Source organism: Salarias fasciatus, chromosome 2 (assembly GCF_902148845.1).
Source record: "Salarias fasciatus chromosome 2, fSalaFa1.1, whole genome shotgun sequence".
NCBI lineage: Eukaryota > Metazoa > Chordata > Actinopteri > Blenniiformes > Blenniidae > Salarias > Salarias fasciatus.
Genome location: NC_043746.1, coordinates 27,120,633 through 27,142,946, shown reverse-complemented (window position 1 = coordinate 27,142,946; position 22,314 = coordinate 27,120,633).

Here is a 22,314-nt window from a genome sequence, read left to right as displayed (position 1 = left end):
GCGTCAGCCTGATGTTGCGCTGGAACTGGCCTTTGTCCAGGCGCAGCTCCTGCAGAAGACGGTGGAACTCAACAAGCTCAGACCGCCTCTGTAGGATAGCATGCATCCAGAAGCCAGAGCTGACTTCCCCATGCCAAATACAGAGCAGCGATGGTGGCAGTCGGAGCCATCTCAATCTCCATCTTTATTTGTAAAAGCACTTTTCATATTCATAAAAACAACACAAAGTGCTGAACAGCAAAAACAAAAAAGAACAAAAACCGCACCATCGATCAGCATGTGCGCGCACACGAACACACACACACACACAAACACACACGTTTGTACTTATATCGTTGTGAGGACACTCATTGACATAATGCATTTCCTTGCCCCTTACCCTAACCCTAACCATCAAAAATAAAAGCCTAACCCGAACCTTTGCCCCAAACCTAAGCTGAACCCAATTGTAACCCTAAATCAAAAACCAAGTCTTAACCCTCAAAAAGGTCAAAAAAGGCCTGTCGAAAAGTGAGGACCGGCAAAAATGTCCTCACTTTGCAAAAATGTCCTCACTTTGTTGGTGAAAAACGAATTTTGGTACTTACTTTTGGGTATGTACAAGAACGAACACACACACACACACACACACTCCCATGTTCGACAGTGAAATGATTGGCGAGCTTGGAGTGACGTGATGACGCGGTAAGGGTTTTTTGCATATTTGTACCAGCGATGACACTCGCGCATCTGGCGTGGCGCGATTTCATTTGTCCTGCGAATGCTGTCGCATTCATCGCATCCGGTGGAAACACGGCCTTAGACGTCAGGAAACACAGCATTTTCTTTTTCCCCCAAGGAAATATTCCTTCTCAACTCAAACTGAAATAGCTGCCAGAAGTGTAAAAATGTACGTTCACTGCTCATCCAAGGTGCTCATCAAGCAATAACGATTAAAGGCTGTCAACTTGACACCTGTCCGCCTCCTCTTTTGACGACTTCCACAGTCCGCTATTTTTAAAACGTTAATGAAAGTTTTCAGTGTCACCACTTGAATCCCAGTTTATTTTATTATTTATTTTTTATCTGGAACTGTGAAAGTAATCTTTTATCTTGTACTTGTTTTGTCCCTGTAGAGTTCCCACAGCACCATGATGGAAGGGAGGAGCAGCTCTATGAACAGGACACAAAATTTTGTCAAGAACAGGGAAAACAAGAAACTCCACAGATCCATGAAGAAGAAGAACCAGAACCTACGCAGATCAAAGAGGAAGAAGAAGAAGAACCAGGACCTCCGCAGATCAAAGAGGAAGAAGAAGAACCAGGACTTCCACAGATCAAAGAGGAAAAAGAAGAACCAGGACCTCCACAGATCAAAGAGGATGAAGAAGAACCAGGACTTCCACAGATCAAAGAGGAAAAAGAAGAACCAGGACTTCCACAGATCAAAGAGGAAAAAGAAGAACCAGGACTTCCACAGATCAAAGAGGAAAAAGAAGAACCAGGACCTTCACAGATCAAAGTGGAAGAAGAAGAACCAGGACCTTCACAGATCCAAGAGGAAGAAGAACTAGAATCAGGACTTCAACAATTTACAGAGGACCAGGAGAAACCACAACCTCCACAGGAAACATGTGGTGCAATTGTCTGTAAAAAAATCATGTGTCGGAAGGTACGAAGGGTCAGTGGTAAGAAGAAACCCATGAGAACTCAGACAGGTGAGAAGCCACATTCTTGTGATACTTTTAGGAAAAGTTTCAGTCAACTGAGTAATTTGTTGGTCCACAAGAGAATTCACACAGGTGAGAAGCCACATCCTTGTGAAACATGTGAGAAAAGTTTCAGTAGACGGAGTCATTTGTTGGTCCACAAGAGAACTCACACAGGTGAGAAGCCACATCCTTGTGAAACATGTGAGAAAAGTTTCAGTAGACGGAGTCATTTGTTGGTCCACAAGAGAACTCACACAGGTGAGAAGCCACATCCTTGTGACACATGTGGGAAAAGTTTCAGTAAAATGACTAATTTGTCGGTCCACAAGAGAATTCACACTGGTGAGAAGCCACATCCTTGTGAAACATGTGAGAAAAGTTTCAGTAGACGGAGTCATTTGTTGGCCCACATGAGAACTCACACAGGTGAGAAGCCACATACTTGTGACACATGTGGGAAAAGTTTCAGTAAACTGAGTAATTTGTTGGTCCACAAGAGAATTCACACTGGTGAGAAGCCACATACTTGTGACACATGTGGGAGAAGTTTCAGTAAACTGAGTAATTTGTTGGTCCACAAAAGAATTCACACTGGTGAGAAGCCACATACTTGTGGAACATGTGGGAAAAGTTTTAGTCAACAGGGTAGTTTGTCGGTCCACATTAGAACTCACACAGGTTGGAAGCCACATCCTTGTGAAACATGTGGGAAAAGTTTCAGTACACGTGGTAGTTTGTCTGTCCACAGGAGAAGTCACACAGGTGAGAAGCCGCATTCTTGTGACACATGTGGGAAAGTTTCAGTACACGGGGTAATTTGTTGGTCCACAAGAGAATTCACACTGGTGAGAAGCTGCATTCTTGTGAAACATGTGGGAGCAGATTCACTCATCGTAAATCATTTTTGCACCACCTGGAAAGCCACATGGATATGAGTTCATGAAAGATTCTATTGGAGATCTCACTGGAAGTCCAGCTTAATCCCCAAATGATAAGATAACCACTTGAAAGAAAACATTGCTAATTTAGAAACTGTTCAGACTGTTCTTTGTTTTGTTTTTTTTCTTTATGAATTTTTTGTTTTTGAAATTTCAAGGAATGGAATTAAAATTTTAACATGAATCCACTGAGTTTTGGTATTCCTGCATCAGCATCCCAGCATGTGAAACTTGCTGTCATGTGTTCAATGTGGGGAAAACAATTTTAAAGCTCGTGTCTGGAGTTTCCGTTTGTTTCCAATGTATGTATCATTTTCTAATAGAGTTTAAATGTATTAGTCTGGTTTGATACTATAATATAGTATCTATATAATAATAATATAATATCTGCCTTCGTCTCATAGACCCCAATGTTATCCGAAAAAGCGCAGGTCAGCTTCAGCCAGTAGATTTCGAGCTTTTGCTTTGCCATGATGTCAATCAATGTGTGCGTCAATCAATGTCTACTGAACATCCACCGTAAACAGCTAAACATGTGGGATGCTGCGGACTCGGTGGCACTCATGTTCACCCCATGGATAATGCGCGTGCAGAATTAAAGGGGCGTGACTTTGTCGCTCACTAAAGCAGAGGGAGGGCGAAACCTCGAGACAGATTAAAAAAACTCATTCTTTCAAAACTCCGGACACGAGATTTAATGATAAAGTCAGAGACACAAATAAGCTTTACATTCTTTGTAAGTTTCAAACTTTGATGGTGATCGGTTGGTGATAATTCCCAAAAGAGGTTGATTGTAAACGACTGGATCCACTGTGTAGGAATAGAACACACTTGAAGCACCAGACAACACGGGCACCACTAACACCGTAACCCCACCTGGATGGATGCCCCGCCCCCTTCCGTGTTGCACCGTGGTAATGCAACAGCAAGAAGTCACAAAATGCAGAGCTATGAGCAAAGAAAATGTATACTGGACACCTTGTTGAGCGTTACCGAGGGATGCCAGCAGTGTACAGAGCGCGTCGCGGAGTGGCGATTGCACCACGCGCAGAGCTGCGCTGGGTCTGCAGCGAGGTGTGCCGCGGTCCGGTCGTGGACCGCGGCCCGCTAATTGAGGAACCCGGCTGTAGACCAATCTCCTCTTCCCCACGGATGAAGAGAAGCTTGGAGGTGGAGGTTGGAGGTAGTGCTGAGTCGGCTGCAGCGAGATGGTCTCAAGGTGAAGCTGGAAAAGTGCGACTTCTTAAAGGGGCAAGTGCAGTACCTGGGCCACCTCATATCTGCCGACGGAGTCTTCACGGATCCCGCCAAAATGGCAGCCGTGTCCGACTGGCCTTGTCCCACAAACGCCCCCGAGCTGTGGTACTTCCTCGGGTTCGCCAGTTATTACAGGAAGTTTGTGGAGGGGTTCTCAAAGCTGGCGGCACCCCTCCATCGGCTCTTGGCAGAACTGTCTGGGAACCAGAAGCGGCGCGGATGAGGCCAGCCTCCAAGAGACGTTTGGTTGGAAGAATGTGAGCAGAGCTTCGGGAAGCGATAGACTTGTTTAGTGGAGGCCCTGACACTTGCCTTTGCTGACTTTTCGCTGCTGTTCCTTCTGGAGGTCCATGCCAGCCACTGTGGACTCGGGGCGGTGTTGTCCCAGGAGCAGGGCAGGAAGGTGCGACCCGTAGCGTACGCAAGCCGGAGTTTGCACACGACAGAAAAGAGCTATAGCTCCATTAGCTCCATGAAGCTTGAAATGGTGGCCATGAAATGGGCTATGATGGACAAGTTTAAGGAGTCCTTGTGGGGTCATTCTTTTGTTGTTTGGACCGACAACAATCCCCTGAGTCACTTGATCATGGCGAAGTTGAGGGCTACAGAGCAGTGTTGGATAGCAGAACTTGCTGCATTCGACTACATGGTCAGATATCGCCCAGGCCGTGTAAACAAGAATGCAGATTCTCTTTCTCAACAACGGACATGTAATAGAAGGACCCAGCTCAAGCCCCATCTGCCAGGTACAGCCCTTCCACCTGCCATGGGGGAGCAGTTGGCCGCTGACCCACACGAGGCAGTCCAAGCAGCAATCGCTGCACTTCCCGCTCGTAGTTCGGAGGACCTCCGGTTGCTGCAACGTGCAGACCCAATATTTTCAATGTCTGACTTCCTGGAATTCTGGCAGCAGCAGCGGGAGCCTAGCCGGGCTGAGAAGGTGCGGTTGGATCTGGTAGTGCATGGCCTCTTGAAGCAGTGGGGCAGAATCGTCCAGAAGGAGGGCCTCTTTTACAAACGCAGCTGGAGGTCCAATGGCGGTGAGGAAGTGCTCCAGCTTCTTCTCCCGGAGTGTTTGAAGTCGGAAGTATTGCAGGGGCTCCATCAGAATCACGGCCACCAGGGAATCGAGCGGCCCATTGAGGTCGTGAAGCAGGGGTGTTTTTAGCCAGGCATGGACAAGGATGTGATGGACTGGTGTCAGCAGTGCGAGAGGTGTACCCTGTCCAAGAACACTCAGCCCTGGGCCCGTGCTCCCATGGGTCACCTTCTCGCTGCACGACCAAATCAGGTGCTGGCCATTGACTTGACCCTGCTGGAGGCTGCAAGAGATGGGAGGGAGCTTGTGATGGTGATGACGGATGTCTTCTCAAAGTTCACCCAAGCAATACCGACCCACGACCAAAGGGCTTCCACGGTGGCGAGGGTCCTGGTACGTGAGTGGTTCTGCAGATTCGGATTGCCCACTCGTATTCATTCTGACCAGGGCCGAAACTTCGAGGGCATCCTGGTACAACAGCTGTGCAAGTTATATGGCATCCAGAAAAGCCACACCACGCCTCACCATCCAGAAGGAAATGGACAATGTGAACAGTTTAACCGGACAATGCACAATCTGCTCCGCTCTCTCCCTCCCCACGAAAAACCAAGCTGGCCCGAACACCTCCCGCAGCTCGTTTACAATTATAATAGCACCAGAAACCAGTCGACTGGGGAGTCGCCACATTTCCTCATGTTTGGGCAAGAGCCAAACCTGCCGGTGGATTTTCTGCTGGGCCATCTACCGGAGCCCACTGCAGCAAGACCGTGTGACTGGGTGATGGAGCACAGGAGGCGGCTCGAGGTGGCTATGGACGCTTTGATGGGACGGTTGGAGTCTGCGGCCCAGAAGAGAAAGCAGAGACATGACGAAAAGGTCAGTTGTGGACTGCTGGAAGTCGGGCAACAAGTGTACCTGCGGGAGTTTGGCTCAGGACGCCAAAAAATCCAGGATGCATGGGGTTAAGAGGTCCATCAAGTCGTGCGAGCCCCAAGTCCCAATGGTGTTGTGTACTCCGTCGCCCCAGTTGATACACTCCATCCTGTGAGGAAAGTGCACCGCACAAACATTAAACCTGCCCTGCCACCTCCCCATACCTCTCTGGACGTTTGGCCACAGATTGCCGTGGATGGGACCAGTGACGAAAGTGATGTGGACTCTGGATCCTGGCTGGTGTTGCGAGGAGCTGCCGGAAATCCATCTACGCCAGTAGAGGCCCAGGCACCTCAAGCAGGCACACCAGACCTGGTGACACAGCCTCGAGGCGAAAGTGGATCCGGTCCTAGAAAATCTTCACGACAGACAACGGGCAGGCATTCCAACCCCCATCGTCTCCCGGGACCTCCCAGGACTGACCACGAGCGGGCTGCTGCTCCTCTGGTTCAGGGTGCCAGCAGCTCAGCCACAGCCATCTTCCGTCCCTGGTCCTAAGTTAGTCTTATCGGTGGGCTGCCGATGTAAAAAAAAAAAAAAAAAGGGGGGGGGGGGGAGGGGGAGGATGTGACCGGGTGGTTTTGTACTTGTGTAAATTCCCACACTTGCAAGTCTGTGAACGCACCGCACGCAGGCAGCGTCTTCCCTTCCCTGATTAGTTACTAGGTTCAGGTGTGCGACCAACAGGAGAAGCGCTGGGGAAGTCGCGTGGCTGTGGTCGGGGTCTTAGAGAATTAAAGTTGTGAGTACATTTTGTTTTTTTATGAGCAAGCATTTCTTAAAGAGCATTGTTGTGACTGTAATTTGTATGGACAACAGGTTGTGTGCCAGGGGTCAAGTCCTCTGCAGAGATGTGGGCTCTGATGAGGACTTAAGAGGTAAATGGGGACCTTGGGTTGTACACACTAGCTGACTGTGATTTGTGGGCTGATATGCACATTCTTTTTGCAGACTGTCTTAAATTTTTGTTGCTCGCTGAGTAGCTGGAGCTGAGAATAGATAAAAAAGGGGAATAGCCACTCTGGCTCTATTATGCTCATTTCTCGTTTTAGAATTTAATAAATAAAATTCTGCATACTGCAACTGATTAACAGTCAAACAGAAAGCACTTTGCCCCGCCTTCAATGCTACATAGACGCACAAGCCACTTCTAATGAATGCACAGCACTTAGCACTTAAAAGTGCATTAAGGAGTTTTTCAACTTTAAAAATGCTTATTTTCCACCATAAATATGTTACACATTTTTAATGATGTGGACAATGTGCCCTGACATTTTCATTGCAAGTACCGCTAACAGCGCTAAATTGTCACTTGAAAGTTCCAGTGCCGGTCCGGCACCAGAATTTTTTGGGGGAGAATTTGAAAGGGATGACGTAATGCACGCTACGGCTGGCCTGATGTAGTTAAGTTTCATTTTGTCCGCCATTACTCCGCCAGATGCTTAGTGAGCAACAACTGAGCAGGATCTTCCAGAAAGTAAGAAAAGACCAGCTTCTTGTACTGCCACAAGTCCAGCACAGACTCCACCAGGTAAAAGAAACTTAAATTTTACTTGAGCGCTACTGAAAGAGCGAGGAAGGAGTTCCCCTCTTCCGTGCACGCAAGCCACAGGCACGTGTTTCACTAAGCTGTTTGTGCACCCAAGGCCTGCAGGGGCCGCTGTTTTGCATAAAATGTGCAAACTCCTTAATGCACCTTTAAGTGTTTAGGATTTACAGTTGTTTGTTTACTCTTTGGATTTTGTTTCTAATTTTTGTTTGGTTAATTTGAGTTGTGTACTAATTTGATTTACTATTTTGATTCACTAATTCGAGTTTTTTTGTATTTCCTAATTAACTTACTATATAGTGCGAGCTATTCATTGCTGGTTTTAAAGTTTTTTGAAAATAAAAAAAATAGCTTTATTATTGTAAATAAGTCAATAAAATCATTGTAATTTACTATCTACTTTTTGTCCTAATTGTAAGCCAGGTCTGACCTGGGTGTTCTGGGTATAAAATTTGATATCCTCTGCTACCCTTGGATGATTTAAAAACAAAATCCAATACAATATTAGCGGAAAAGATGGTGGATTTTTAGTGCCGCTCATGGACGTTTTAATTAAACCAGATACTGTAGAATCACTTTTCACTGGCAAAGTGTACACGTATAAAGAATAACATGGACAAACCTGGTTGTTGTTAAATAGCGAAACAAACCTAGACGGGGCAGACTTAATCAGACTTAATTCACTTTGCCTCCAAGTTCTTCACATAAAATACAGCTCACTTTACATTATTCAACATGTTACTTGCTTACGGGCTTACAGCTGCTTACTGGTGAAATAACTAAGTTGAGACTGTCTTTTGGCTGAAATGCATGAAATACATGAATTGTTTCGTCCTGCTGATCAGTAACAAACCATGAAAATCATCATCTCAAAGCTGACATAAAATCATCACATTATTCATTCTGACACAGCTGACATAGCTTTCGGATATTTTATTTAGTCAATTTTAGCTTTTAGGGCCTCATGGTGGTGCAGTGGTTAGCGCTCGTGCCTCACAGCAAGAAGGTCCTGGGTTTCAAATACCGGCCAGGGCTCAGTCCTTTCTGTGTGGAGTTTGCATGTTCTCCCCGTGTGTGCGTGGGTTCTCTCCGAGCACTCCGGCTTCCTCCCACAGTCCAAAAACATGCATTTCAGGTTAATTGGTCACCCTAAATTGCCCCTAGGTATGAATGTGTGAGTGAATGGTTGTATGTCTGTATATATATGTGTCAGGCCTGTGACAGACTGGCGACCTGTCCAGGGCATACCCCGCCTTCGCCCACAGCAGCTGGGATCGGCTCCAGCCACCTGTGACCCCGAAAGGGAAGAAGCGGCAGATAATGAATGAATTTTAGCTTCTTTTTTTTCTCCTTCTGGTTAAAATGGTAAAAATTGCAGCTTTTATTTTTCCCAAAGGGGGCTGACTTCAGTGGATTCTAAACATGACCAAAAGAAGATGCTGGGAAGAAGATTGGAGGACGATCCGACTGAATTTGGATGGGAGACACTGATGCTGGACGCCATGGTATCAAATTTAAATATAACAACACTAATTATAATAACTGTGATAATATTAGATGTAATGCCATTAGAGATGCACCGATCCATGCTTTTTCACTTCCCATCCGAACCCGATACCTGAATTTGAATATCTGCCAGTGGAGAGAATAGTAGAGGATGTGTTCAGACAGCAGCAACAACAGCCACAGCCACAAAAAGGAGACCCAGGAGAAGAACAGGACCAGGACCTGCTTGGCCTGTGGGCAGCCAAAGTCCCGTTACCTTGGAGATGGATCGACTATTCACTTTCTTTTTTATCAGAGCGAGTCTGTCAAGTACTTTTACTGCTTTGCTAAGGTGCATCAGAAGTTCTCCAGTGAAGGTGTTACGGCCCTGGGGCCATCTTGTGTCTGAGTGCTCTCCTGCTCTGCACCTCACCTCCCTTGTTCCAATCAGCCATGCCAGGTGGAGCCAATCAGCCACAGCATAAGAAGCTGAAGCTGCTGCCTGTGGGAGAGAGAGTTGACCAGTGGGTCCTGGCCTCCTGCAGCAGCACGTCCTGAGCTGGCTTGTTGTTTGTCCTTTGCCATTTGTTTTCTTTGGTTCGTTTTCCTTTGTTGGACACCTCACTATTTTTTGAAAATAAACCACTACCTTTTTGAGCACCATCACCCAGCTCCACTGCCTCTCCTTTCGCAACCTCCTGACCGGGAACTGACAACAGCCGATCGTGCCCTCGGCACGTAACAGAAGGTCTGACCAACCCCACGATGACGTTGCATGATTTTGCTGCCTCAGCTTTCTTTGAGAGGGAGCTGGAGGGAGCCGGGCAGAGAGGAGCAGAATGGAAGAGACTGATGAGGGAGAGAGAGAAGAGAAAGGCAGAGCTGAGGACTCCCTCCGGAAGCCTCTGCAGACTCTCCCAGCTGCCACTGAAGCAGGGTCCAAACAGCCCTTACATTCACGCTGGTTATCCTGGAGTTCCTGGGAAGGACTTCTACTGTCCCTCAAAGCTGCTCTCACTGTACAGGGACCAGGGGTCGACCAAGGAACTGACATGGATGGAGTTCCACAGGTCTGCCTTCTATGAGACTGAGAGGGACAGATGGCTGAATGAAAGGGCCAAATGATATTTCATTGGTGATACTGTACTAGTATTGTCATTACCATTAGCATTTATTTTTTGTGTCAATATTTTCAATGTCTGTAAATATCATTAAAGGTGCATTAAGGAGTTTTACAACCTTAAAAATACTTATTTTCCACCATAAATATGTTACACATTTTTAATGATGTGTACAATGTGCCCTGACATATTCATTGCAAGTACCTCCAGCAGCGCTAAATTGTCACTTAAAAGTTGCAGTGCCGGTCCGGCACCAGCATTTTTTTGGGGAGAATTTGAAAGGAATGATGTAATGCTCGCTCCGGCTGGTTAGGTTTCGTTATGTCCGCCATTACTCCGCCAGATGCTTAGTGAGCAACAACTGAGCAGGAGCTTCCAGAAAGTAGAAAAAACTGGCTTCCAGCACTGCTCCAGCACAGACTCCACCAGGTAAAAGAAACTTAAATCTTACTTGAGCGCTACTAAACGAGCGAAGACGGAGTCCTCCTCTTCCGTGCACGCGAGCCGCAGGGATGTGTTTTTCACTAAGCTGCGTTACGCCCAAGGCCTGCAGGGGGCGCTGTTTCGCATAAAACGTGCAAACTCCTTAAGGCACCTTGAAAGAATTTATATAAATGGGATGTTTTCATTTCTGGAAGCTGCAAATGTGCATAAAGTCAGTTTGTGCTTGTTTTATTTTTCTATTGTAAATATCTTTATTTACCAAATTGCTACATTGTGCATGTTTGAGTTGGCATGTTGTAAAGTGCTCAGTGTTTTATGTAGATTAGATAAGATATTCTTTATTACTCTCCACTCCAGGGGCAATTCACAAGCCCAGACTTGCACAGTTATGTACACTGATTGCATTGAGATTATTTAAATCTCTTGCTTATTTTATTTTTTCCTTTTAAGTAGTTCATCACTGTGTGTCTTTTATTCATGTAAATAAGTACATTTTATGGATTAACTTGAAACACATTATTTTCCAATTATTCCAATTATTATATCTGTCTGAAAACATCCTTGATGATCAACTTTCTAAGATCAGGTAGCATCGACATTAAACATTTTCAGAAATTGTGTCTAAATTGAGGTTATACAGAGTCTCCATTGACAACAAGCCCACATGACCATTTACTACCTCTTCATAAAGTGGTCGGCTGGTCCTTAAAAATAGCTATCAGGTGTCAAATAATTTCATAATAGATGTCAAAGAATAGAAAACACACACAGCTGAAACCCTTCAATCATAATTGTCTCCATCGGGGATCGAACCCACGTCTGGCTGGCACGGCTCAATGGCTCTTCGCTGCTGGCCCCCGCGAGCAGAACTGGAATCATGTCAGTGAGTGAAGAGTGTCCCTGTAGCTCCACCTAGTGGGAGAAGACAGCAAAAACAAAGCTGAAGGAATGAAAATCTGATTCAACAAATGAAATGGAGCAAGAATAAAGTCATTTTCACCTCCATCAACATAAAAAAACTGTTTCCCAGGCTGCCTGTGCTGAACTGTATCATGTATTTGCACTTTTGGGGCGTTTTATTCTTCATGGCTGAATTTTTCGGTGTAAATTTCTATTTTCTACTGTATCTATTTGGATACTGATTTGCATTTGAGTGAAATACATATTGACACAGGGGGAGACAAAGTGTGTCTTTAATGTACAGCAGCAGTTGGCAGTGAAGCTTATTTTCACACACATTGTATGATATTTTGCACTTCTCTGTTTTTGAAATTCTGTTTCAAAATCTTACCAGTCTGTTTTCTGTCCTAAATTTCTCTCTTTTTCCTTTTCATTCTATTTGAATTTCATTCTATTTCCATTCTATTACTAATAGAATGAAAATAGAATGAAATTAATTAGGTGATATATTGAGTCTGTTTTTATTCTCAGAGATGTATGTCCACTTTCCATTCCACTGTGTGTCTGTATGTACAGCAGAATTGACAAAGCAGCTCACTTTGACTTTGATCATGATAAAATGATAATCATGATGATTGTAGGAACGTTACCTGATCAGCATCGGGTTCTGTTTGTTTGTTTGGTTTTTTGCTTTCTTTTTCTCTTCTCCTCATCTTTTCTTTTTCTACTTTTGTGCTGGACTTTATGACATCTTTCCATGTAAGACTTTTTCATCAGGTCAGCATCAGGTCAGTTGATAGTGTGAAAACTGCTATAATCACCCTAATTCATTGAAAAGACGGAGACCTCCAGCAGTGGGGCATCTGTCGACCAGGATCACTGATCAGTGTTCATGTCAAGTTCTCGACAAAATTCTGGTTTCCAGGATGGCGCTTAGTTTTTTTAATTCCTAAACTTTTTATATGTTAATTTTGCACATATAGTCAAAACAATATGACTATTTGCAAGGGAGCAAAAAAAAAAAAAAGCCAAAAGGCTTGTACAAATGCTGCTCCCACACAAACTCAAAGTGAAGAAAAGAAATGACCATGAAAAAGTCTTACATGGAAAGATGTCATAAAGTCCAGCACAGAAGGAGAAAAAGAAAAGATGAGGAGAAGAGAATAAAGAAAGGGAAAAACCAAACAAACAAACAGAAGTCCTACAAAATAAACAATGAATAAACAAAACAATCTAAAGCGATCCCCACATATCATGTATATGTCGTTGTGTTTGAATTGGGTCAGATATTGCAGAATTAAATTGTTCTTTAAGTTTCTTTTGTAGATGAACATGGACGAAGATGCTTTGAATAGGTCCACATGTATATTACACACTTTAGGCCCATTAAATCTGAGCGAGAACTGCTCACAGTTTATTTTGTATAAGAGTAAGTGCAAACCAGAAGCCTGTCTTGTGGTATAATTATGGAATTGGTTATTAAAGGAGAAGTAGAGCTTGATGTGAGTCGGCCAGTCAGAATCATAGAGAGCTCTGTACACAAATATACATGTGAAAAAAGTGTTAATGTCAAAAAAACTGAACAAGTTAAATTTAATAAACAAAGGTGCACTTGTAGCATCAGATTTAGAATAAGTGGCAATTCTCAAGAATCGCTTCTGTAAAATGTGAATTTTGTTAAGGGAGGTGGTGAAGGTATTTCCCCACACAACATTAGAATACAGTATGTCAAGCAAGGATAGATCAGACTGTAAAGAGTAGATAAACACCTAGTATGAATCAAATGCCTTATTTTACTTACCATATAATCCCAATAGACTTTCATATCTTTTTGCAGACATGTTCAATATGTTCTTTCTAATTTAATTCATCATCAATCCTCACACCAAGAAACTGGTTGAGTTCACTCTCGTCAGCTCTTCATGACTAATGCAGATTTTTATTGAGTCATTGTTGAACTTATTCACCCAGATCAAGTACCGTAGGTTTCAGTAAACACGTAAATCATCTGATAATCTTCACAGGCTGCTTCAGCTTATGAGGCAAACTCTTGTCTTTGAATAAAAAGGAAGAAGTTCACCCTTTTGGGAGTGCTTACAACTACACATATATTTTAACAAGTCTTGAGCAGATGGAGCCTGCTCAAAACTCAGATTCTCCAACAGGATTGCCATTTTCAAAAGAAAAAAGCTCCAAAAGCGAGCACAGTCACCGAATTATGAAGGCCATAAGAGCTGCTGGGAGAGAGAAACAGGGGAGGAGATATGAATATGTAAAAATACGAAGCCCTTCTCTCGAGATAACTTTAAATGTTTGAGTTACACCCTTACTGTACTGATGCTATATTTTTCAAGGTGTCAGGTGTTGTGTAAGGTCTGCTGTTTGTTATGAAGTGATGCATGACTGAATATTGAAAATATATTCTTCAGAGTATATATTTAGTATGTACATATCCATAAAGTTCATATGGACACTTGTATGATGAATGTACAAACAGACCTCATGATTTGATGCTCTGTTGCTGCTGCACTTCCGTTGTGTTTTGTTCTATTGAGAGAACATTGTGCCATCCTATTGGTTCTGTTTGTATGTATGTGTGCTTGTATTTTTTCATGACAAACCTAATAAAAAAAAAGGAGTTAATGTCTCAGTCTATTCAGTCAGTCAATATTTATAAAGTTTTAAAAAAAAAAAAACAAAATTAGATCAACTCCAACTATTCCAGGAGCGGCCAACAACCTGCAGTTCCGCCTGTGTCCAGTAGGTGTCAGTATGACGTGGCAGCTGTTTGTGATCCTCCAAGAAGCAATAAAGGCAGAGAAGAAGAAGCGTTCCTACATTTCAAACTTGACAGCAGCGTTTGCTGCTACACGAAGGAGACATGTCTTCTTCTTCAGCGACAATGACTCCAGTCCAGGATTTGAGACGTTTTATTGAGGAGCGACTCAGAGCTGCTGTTGGAGAAATCTTTACCGTGTTTGAAGAAATGGTCTGTCAGTGTGAGGCAGAGATTGGGCGTCAAAGCAGACTGTTGGAAATCAGCAAGAACCCTCAACTGAAGGTGTCAATAACAGGTATGGAAACGTGTGAATGAACACATGAATCTATCTGACTGCTGGAGGATCACTACATTTCTTTAACAGGAGTGATTTTAAAGCAGTTGTTGCTATTTACAAAAGGAAGAAGTCTGAGCTAACATGCTAACCTGTCTATGATGTGTGTGGCTTCAATGGTGGTGCAAAGCAGATTACTGGGGGGGTCAGAAGCGGTGCTCCAACTGTGGGAGCGGGGGTGGGGATGGGAATTGTTAAGAATTTAGCGATTCCAGTTCCATTATCAACACTGCTTATCGGTACAATTCCTTATCAATTCTCATTGAGTGAGAAATGAAACAATACAAATGGGGTGTTTGCATTAACTCTTTCATATCTTCATCCTGAACAGAAGTAAAAAATACCCATGTCATGAAAACTTTGCAAGCTGCAAGTAGCCCCAGTTTCATCTTTTGGTGTGAAATGCAGCCAAACTGTGGAGCTTCTTCCTGACGCCAGGTTGGAAAGCTCAAAACCAAACTACACCGGCCTCACACTGGATGTCCTTGCGTGTCTGGTCCAGCTCTGCAGCACTGTCACTCACACAGCCTCAGTGTGTCTGTTGTCAGCTGATGGAGGTTGCCAGATCTGCCCCAAATATAATGTTAAAACCGTCCAACAATAGAAAGCAATCCAAACCTCCATCTCTGAAGAATAGGCATGTTAAATCCATAAAAACCGGATTTGCATTTAAAAAAAAAAACACGTCACAAACACATAGCCATTCCATCAACCCACCTCGGGTTCAAAAGAAGCTTGATTGTGCAGAAACCTGCCCAGGGAGGAGCTGATATACGCGGACTGAGCCGTCGTCGAGATGAGCGATTTCCTTAACGCTGTTTCTGTTTTGTGAAAGCCACCGGTAATCCTGAAAGAGGGAGTGAACAATCACCTTATGGCAGGATCGGGGGGGACTTGGGGTGAGGATAGTGTGGATGAGAGCGATAGTGAGGGTGTTAAATCACAAAGGAAGCGTGTGTTGAGTCAAGGAAGTGATTCAGATGACAGGCAAGGGAGGGAGAGAGTTGTGCGGAGGAGAACGGATTAGGAAGGTCTTAAGGTGCTTATCAAGTTTAAGGAAGGGTTTGATATTAGGACTGTAGGGCCAGTGGCGTTAACAAAGTTTTTGCGCGATAAAGTTGGAGAGGTGTGAGAGCGAGAGTCCACACGGATGGTGACTTGATGATGTGTGTAAGGATGAGATCCAGCAGGAAAAGCATTAAGGCTCAGCAGTGTGTGTAAGAAAGAAGTTTTGGCTGTCAGTAAAAGAATGAGAGTAGGAGAAGTCTGTAAGGGGGTGATTTATGGAATCCCTTTGAATGAGGATTTGGAAAAGATGAAGGGGAACATGCGTGGTGGACGGGTGCTTGGATTGAAACGTCTTAAAACTTGGAGACAAGGGGAAAAAGTGGATAGTTTATCAGTGTTGGTAGAATTTCAAGAAGAGGTGCTCCCTAAGTTTGTCACTGTGGGTTATTTAAACTATAGTGTGAGACTGTATGTGCCGCCACCCTTTACGCTGCTTTAAATGCCAGAAGTATGGACACATTGCCGCCTACTGTAAAGGAAATCTAACGTGTGGGCGCTGTGGAGGGGAACATGACTACGACACATGTGGAACAGGAGTGCGGGAGAAGTGTGTGAATTGTGGAGGTGCACACAGTGTGGGCCACAGAGATTGTGAGGCTAGAAAGAGGGCAGCTGAAATTCAGCAGATCAGAGCAGAGAGGAAGTTATCTTATGCTGAGGCAGCAAAGCAAGTGAGAGTTGAGCCTCAGCTGAATCATGGACCAGGAGTTGTGCAGAGTCTGGCAATAGATGCAGACTCACTGATTGTCAAGAAAAAGTATTTTTTATACTTCATGGCTGAAATTATTAACTGTACTTTCCAAGCGAAGCATAGATCAGAGAAAACTGCTATTGTTGTTAAGAGTGCTGCGAGATACCTGGGAATTAAAGATATTACATGGGAGACAGTGTATGAGGAACTTCAGTTCAGAGAAATGACAGAGAAATCGTCAGCAGTCGGCACAGTCATCAGTCATCGCAGCGATCTTCGTCATCTTCTCAAGCAAGGACCTAAATCATTTATTTCTTACAGTGGAATGCGAGGAGCCTGTTGGCTAATGGCCAGGAGTTTAAAAGATTTGTTTTGAAAGAGAAGTTAAACCTGATATTATATGTATAGTTGAGACTTGGTTGCTACCACATTTAAACTTTGTTCTAAATGGTTATGTTTGTGAAAGAAGAGATAGACCTGGTGGGGGTGGTGGTGGGTGTGCAACATTCATTAAAGAAGGAATTCCCTATAGAGTTTTGGGGAAGGGTGATGAACTGGAATATGTTGTTATTGAAGTATGGGGTGTTAATGGTAGTTTAGTTGTTGTGAATTTTTACAACCCTTGTCATAGGCTGGAGACGGCTGCGTTAGAAAGGATAGAAGGACAAGATGATAGGAAAATAATCTGGTTGGGTGATTTTAATGCACACAGTTTCTTTGGGAGGAAGTAAAATTGATCACAATGGAACAGTTGTAGAAGAGTTTATTGATAAAGGATTGGTGTGGTTAAATGATGGGTCACCTACGCGTATAGGGGTTACAAGGCAATCCGTGTTGGATCTGACCTTGGTTTCTCAAGCTCTGGCTGATCAAGTGAGTTGGGAAGTTTTAAGTGATACAACAATTGGAAGTGATCATTATCCTATTGTTTGCAGACTTGGTAACTGGAGCTGTGACGCGTCGAGGATCTTATATGAACTGTGGAATTTTAATAAAGCAGACTGGACATTGTTTAGATTTTTAAGTGAGAGACACATGAGCCAGATTGATATCGTAGATGATGTAGATGTGCTTAGTGAAAAGGTAACTGTTGCTATAGCAGAAGCTGCAAAATCCTCTATAGGGCAGAGTAAGACAGGAGGTAAGAAGTGGAAGCTGGTTCCTTGGTGGACAGAAGAATGTTCTCAAGCTGTAAAGTCAAGAAATAAGGCCTTCAAAAAGTTTAGAGAGTGTTTTAATATGTCTGAGTTTATTGAGTATAAAAGAGAACAGGCAAAAGTGAGGAAAGTGGTGAGAAAGACTAAAAAGAGCTATGGCAAATTATTGTAACACGATAGGGAGACAAACATGTATAAATGAAGTTTGGGGAGTTGTTAAAAGAATGAGTGGTGTGCAGAAGTCTTGGAGCTACCCAGTTCTTGAGAATGATGGGAATGTTGCCGTGAAAGATGCAGAGAAGGCAGCACTAATGGCGAGGACTTTTGCTAAATTACACAGTAGTTTTAACCCGACAAATGATGAGAGAACAAAAAGAGAGGAGACGAAGAAACAGTATCAGCATCTCTTGGAAAATGTAGAAGATTCAAATAGTAGCCTGAACATGTTGTTTTCTTTGAGGGAGCTTAAAAAGGCCATAAACAAAGCAAAAATTACAGCCCCAGGGAAAGACAGAATAAGTTATGCAATGTTGAAACATCTTAGTGACGATGCACTTAATGTATTATTGATATTATTTAATAAAGTGTGGGAGTGTGGTAGAGTTCCAAAATGTTGGAAAATGGCTGTGGTTATTCCAGTTAGAAAGCCAGGAAAAGACCCAACGATAGCATCAAATTACAGGCCAATCGCATTAACGTCACACCTTGGTAAGATAATGGAGAGGATGGTTGTGGAAAGAATGAGTTTTATGTTGAATCACGCAATCTCGTTTCCCCGTTTCAGAGTGGGTTCAGGAAGGGCAGGTCAACAATGGATCCCATTATAAAATTAGAGAGTGACATAAGGAAGGCACAAGGATGTAAGGAAGTAGTTGCAGCGTTTTTTTTCGATGTAGAAAAAGCTTATGATATGCTTTGGAAAGAAGGTGTGCTAATTAAAATTCGAAGGCTTGGAATAGATGGAAAGATGTATAAATGGATTAAAAACTTTCTCAGTGATAGAGAGATCCAAATTACAATTAATAGTAGCTTCTCAGAATGTCTGAAAGTAGAAAATGGAGTGCCTCAAGGCAGTGTTACATCTCCTATCCTTTTTTCAATAACGATAAATGACATATTTGAAGGACTAGATTATTCTATTGGAAAATCATTATTTGAAGATGATGGGGCCATCTGGAAAAGAGGAAAGAATGTCTCATCTATTGTGAATGGTTTGCAAAAAGCTGTTGATGCTGTTGAGGTGTGGGTGGGTAATGGGGATTCAGGTTTTCTGTGGAAAAAACTAAGTTATGTTTTTCTCATTTAGGAAAATTCAGGAAAGTGTCAAATTTCAACTGTATGGTGAAGATCTAGAAAGAGTTAATTGTGTGCGGTTTTCTCGGTATGCAATTTGACTCCAAGTTGACTTGGCAAACCATATTGGGAAGCTGATTAATAAATGCAAGAAGGCTATAAATATCATTAGGTGTTTAAAGGTGCTGTAGGCAGGATTTTGCTAGTCAGTGCTAATTTTATGTGTTTTCTTTGGATTAAATGTTAGAGTAGGGCTGGGCGATATGGCAAAAAAAATGATCACGATTTTTTTTTCATATCATTCGATCTCGATTATAATCACGATATGTTATATTGTTTTTAAACCAGTTTTAAAGCATCCGCACTGGAAAACTAGAAGTATAGAATAGTTAAACATTGTATTAACAAACTAAGTAAATAGCAATGCAAATTTAAATAATATAAACATAGAAAAATAAGAACAATTTCTGGAAATTTCAATGGAAAAAAAAATCTAGCACCAAGATAATAAAATTCTTGCGATGCAACCGTTTTTTTTTCAGTAAAAGAGAAGAACTGAACGATCGTTAGTTACAGTGTGACAGTTTCCAGCCCTGAGGATTTTTGTTGCTATAAAAGATTAAAAAACTAAAGAAACCGCCTGGAGATAATGAAGGTGCTTTAGAATATAAACATTATTTTCAAGTTCTGATGCTAAATATGCTGCTGCCATCATTAATGCTTGCATCAATGTACAAAATTTAAATAATCGAGATTGGACAGATTAGACTTAAAATGTAGCAGTACAAAACTACAATACACACAAAAAAAATAGAACAAAAGTAATTGTTTTTATCCTCTTAGAATGTTGCTCGTATGGTGCAGTGGCCTGAAAAGATGACACTGGCTACGTTTACATGCTGTCAATATTCGTGTTAAGATAAATATTGTGGTTTCTGAAACATAATAACCCCAGGAGATCCTCATTCAGACCACGACGCACAGACGACGCCATGACTGCATTTACACTTCATGCCACTAGGGGTGCTGTTTGCATGTTCAACCTTATTTTACACAGACACCACAGAAGAAGCAGGGCGCTGCAGCGCTGCAGGCTCTCTCTGCATGTTGTTAGAAGAAGAGTGTTAGCGGCAAGAAGTGGAGATATGTTCAATGATGCGATGCACCGTTTTTTCAGTAAAAGAGAAGAACTGAACGATCGTTAGTTAAACTGTATCACAAGTAGTTCCTACTAAAAAGACCAGATTCTTTGCGGATCGGTGTGCTAGCAGCGGTGAGCTAGCAGCAGTGCGGGTGGAGCAGCCTTTCCTGTCAGCAGCAGCCTCATCTTCAGAGGATAACGCCGAGGCATGGCTGACTTCATCTGCTTCGCTGCCCTCAGCTCCACGTTCAGCTCCATCTCTGGTTACTTCTCAGACAACTTTCAGGCGGAAGTTGAGCAGGAAAAAGCCGACTTTGATTGGCTGTGGTCACGCACATTTCTGCCTTGTCTGATCGAGAAAATGTGCCCCCCAGCTGATCACCGTGATCGACTGGAAATTAATCGCGATCAACAATCACGATCATATAATCGCCCCAGGCCTATGTTAGATATCCATTGATAATCCTTTAGGAGCGTAGCATAATTGCACTACCGCGAGGGCGCAGTGTTTCCATCTGTCTCTGTTCTGAGCTGAAAAGGAATCTCACAGCTCCAGGTATCTTTGACCAATCAGAAGAGACCATGAGACTCTAATCGTGATTGGTCGAGGGGCGTTCGTCGCACGTTCTTGTGGGAGGGGCTTAACTTGCGTAAGGGCGTGATGTCAGAGAAAACAGGACAGGATTGGCTGTGCTGGGTTTTAAATGGCCATCTTAGATAGGTCAAATTGCCATCTTGCTTAGGTAAACCTAAGCAAGATGGCGGAGATGTGGAATCCTACCTACAGCACCTTTAAGTAGTAAGGAATGGGGGGGAGATATGATTTCAATGAAAAGGTTATATGCTGGATTAATTAGATCTGTCATTGATTACGGCTGTATAACTTATGGGTCTGCAGCAAAATCTGAACTACAGAAGCTAGATGTGATTCAAAGTACAGCACTTAGACTTTGTTCTGGAGCACTGAGATCATCTCCAGTGTGTGCGCTTCAGGTGGAAGTTGGGGAAATGCCGTTTGAGTTGAGGCGTCTGCAGCTGACATTGGCATATTATGTGAATTTAAAAGGACATAAGGATAATCATCCAACTAAGAGTGTACTTGTACCATCATGGGAGAACTCGAAAATTAAGAGAGAGACTTTGGGTATAGGGGTGCAAGGAAAAGCAGTAAAAGCTGGTATTGCAAATCTAGAGTTAAGTCCATCGATCATGTGTCAGCCGCACCCACCATGGTTGTTACCAGCTCCAGATGTTGATACTTCATTGCACGAGAAAGTTAAGAGTTTTAAAGGTGCCTTAAGGAGTTTGCACGTTTTATGCGAAACAGCGCCCCCTGCAGGCCTTGGGCGTAATGCAGCTTAGTGAAAAACTCGTCCCTGTGGCTCGTGTGCACGGACGAGGGGGACTCCGTCTTCGCTCGTTTAGTAGCGCTCAAGTAAGATTTAAGTTTCTTTTACCTGGTGGAGTCTGTGCTGGAGCTGTGGCAGTGCTAGAAGCCAGTCTTTTCTTACTTTCTGGAAGCTCCTGCTCAGTTGTTGCTCACTAAGCATCTGGTGGAGTAATGGTGGACAAAGTGAAACTGAACAAGCCGGAGCGCGCATTACGTCATTCCTTTCAAATTCTCCCCAAAAAAATGCTGGTGCCGGACCGGCACTGTGACTTTTAAGTGACAATTTAGCACTGTTAGAGGTACTTGTAATGAATATGTCAGGGCACATTGTACACATCATTAAAAATGTGTAATATATTTATGGTGGAAAATAAGTATTTTTAAGGTTGTAAAACTCCTTAATGCACCTTTAAGGGAGACAGTGGCCAATTGGCAATGAGATATATAAATAATTATTATGGATATTTACAGATATTCACTGATGGCTCAAAAGATCCAGAGTCGGGGGCTGTTGCTGCGGCATGTGTAATACCAGAGTTTGATGTTAGGGTGTCTGCAAGAGTGTCTGACGTTGTATCTGTATATACGTCTGAGCTGGTAGCAATTATTATGGCACTACAATGGGTGGAACAGGTTAAACCACTCAGAGCAATAGTCTGCACAGATTCGTTGTCAGCATTAGAAAACTTTAAATCAGGTAATGTCAGTGAACGAAGTGACCTTGTTGGTGAAATATTGGTTCTTCTCCAGTCTATTCAAAATTTAGGAACTCACATCAGATTTGTTTGGGTTCCAGCTCATGTGGGCCTGGATGGGAATGAGCTGGCGGATAAGTGTGCAAAGTGGGCCTTAAGAGGAAGTACTGTCTCCATTGATTGTAAACTGTCTAAATCGGAGGTCAAGTCAATAATTAAAAAAACACATAAGGAATTTGTGGCAGGACAGATGGGATGAAGAGTCCAAGGGGAGGGCTTATTATAATTTGAATCCAAAGGTTGGTTTGGGTCGTCGGAGAATAAGGTTGAGGAAAGAAGAAGTAATATTCACAAGATTGAGAATAGGACATACTGGTCTGAACAAAACACTGCAGTTAATGGGGAAACA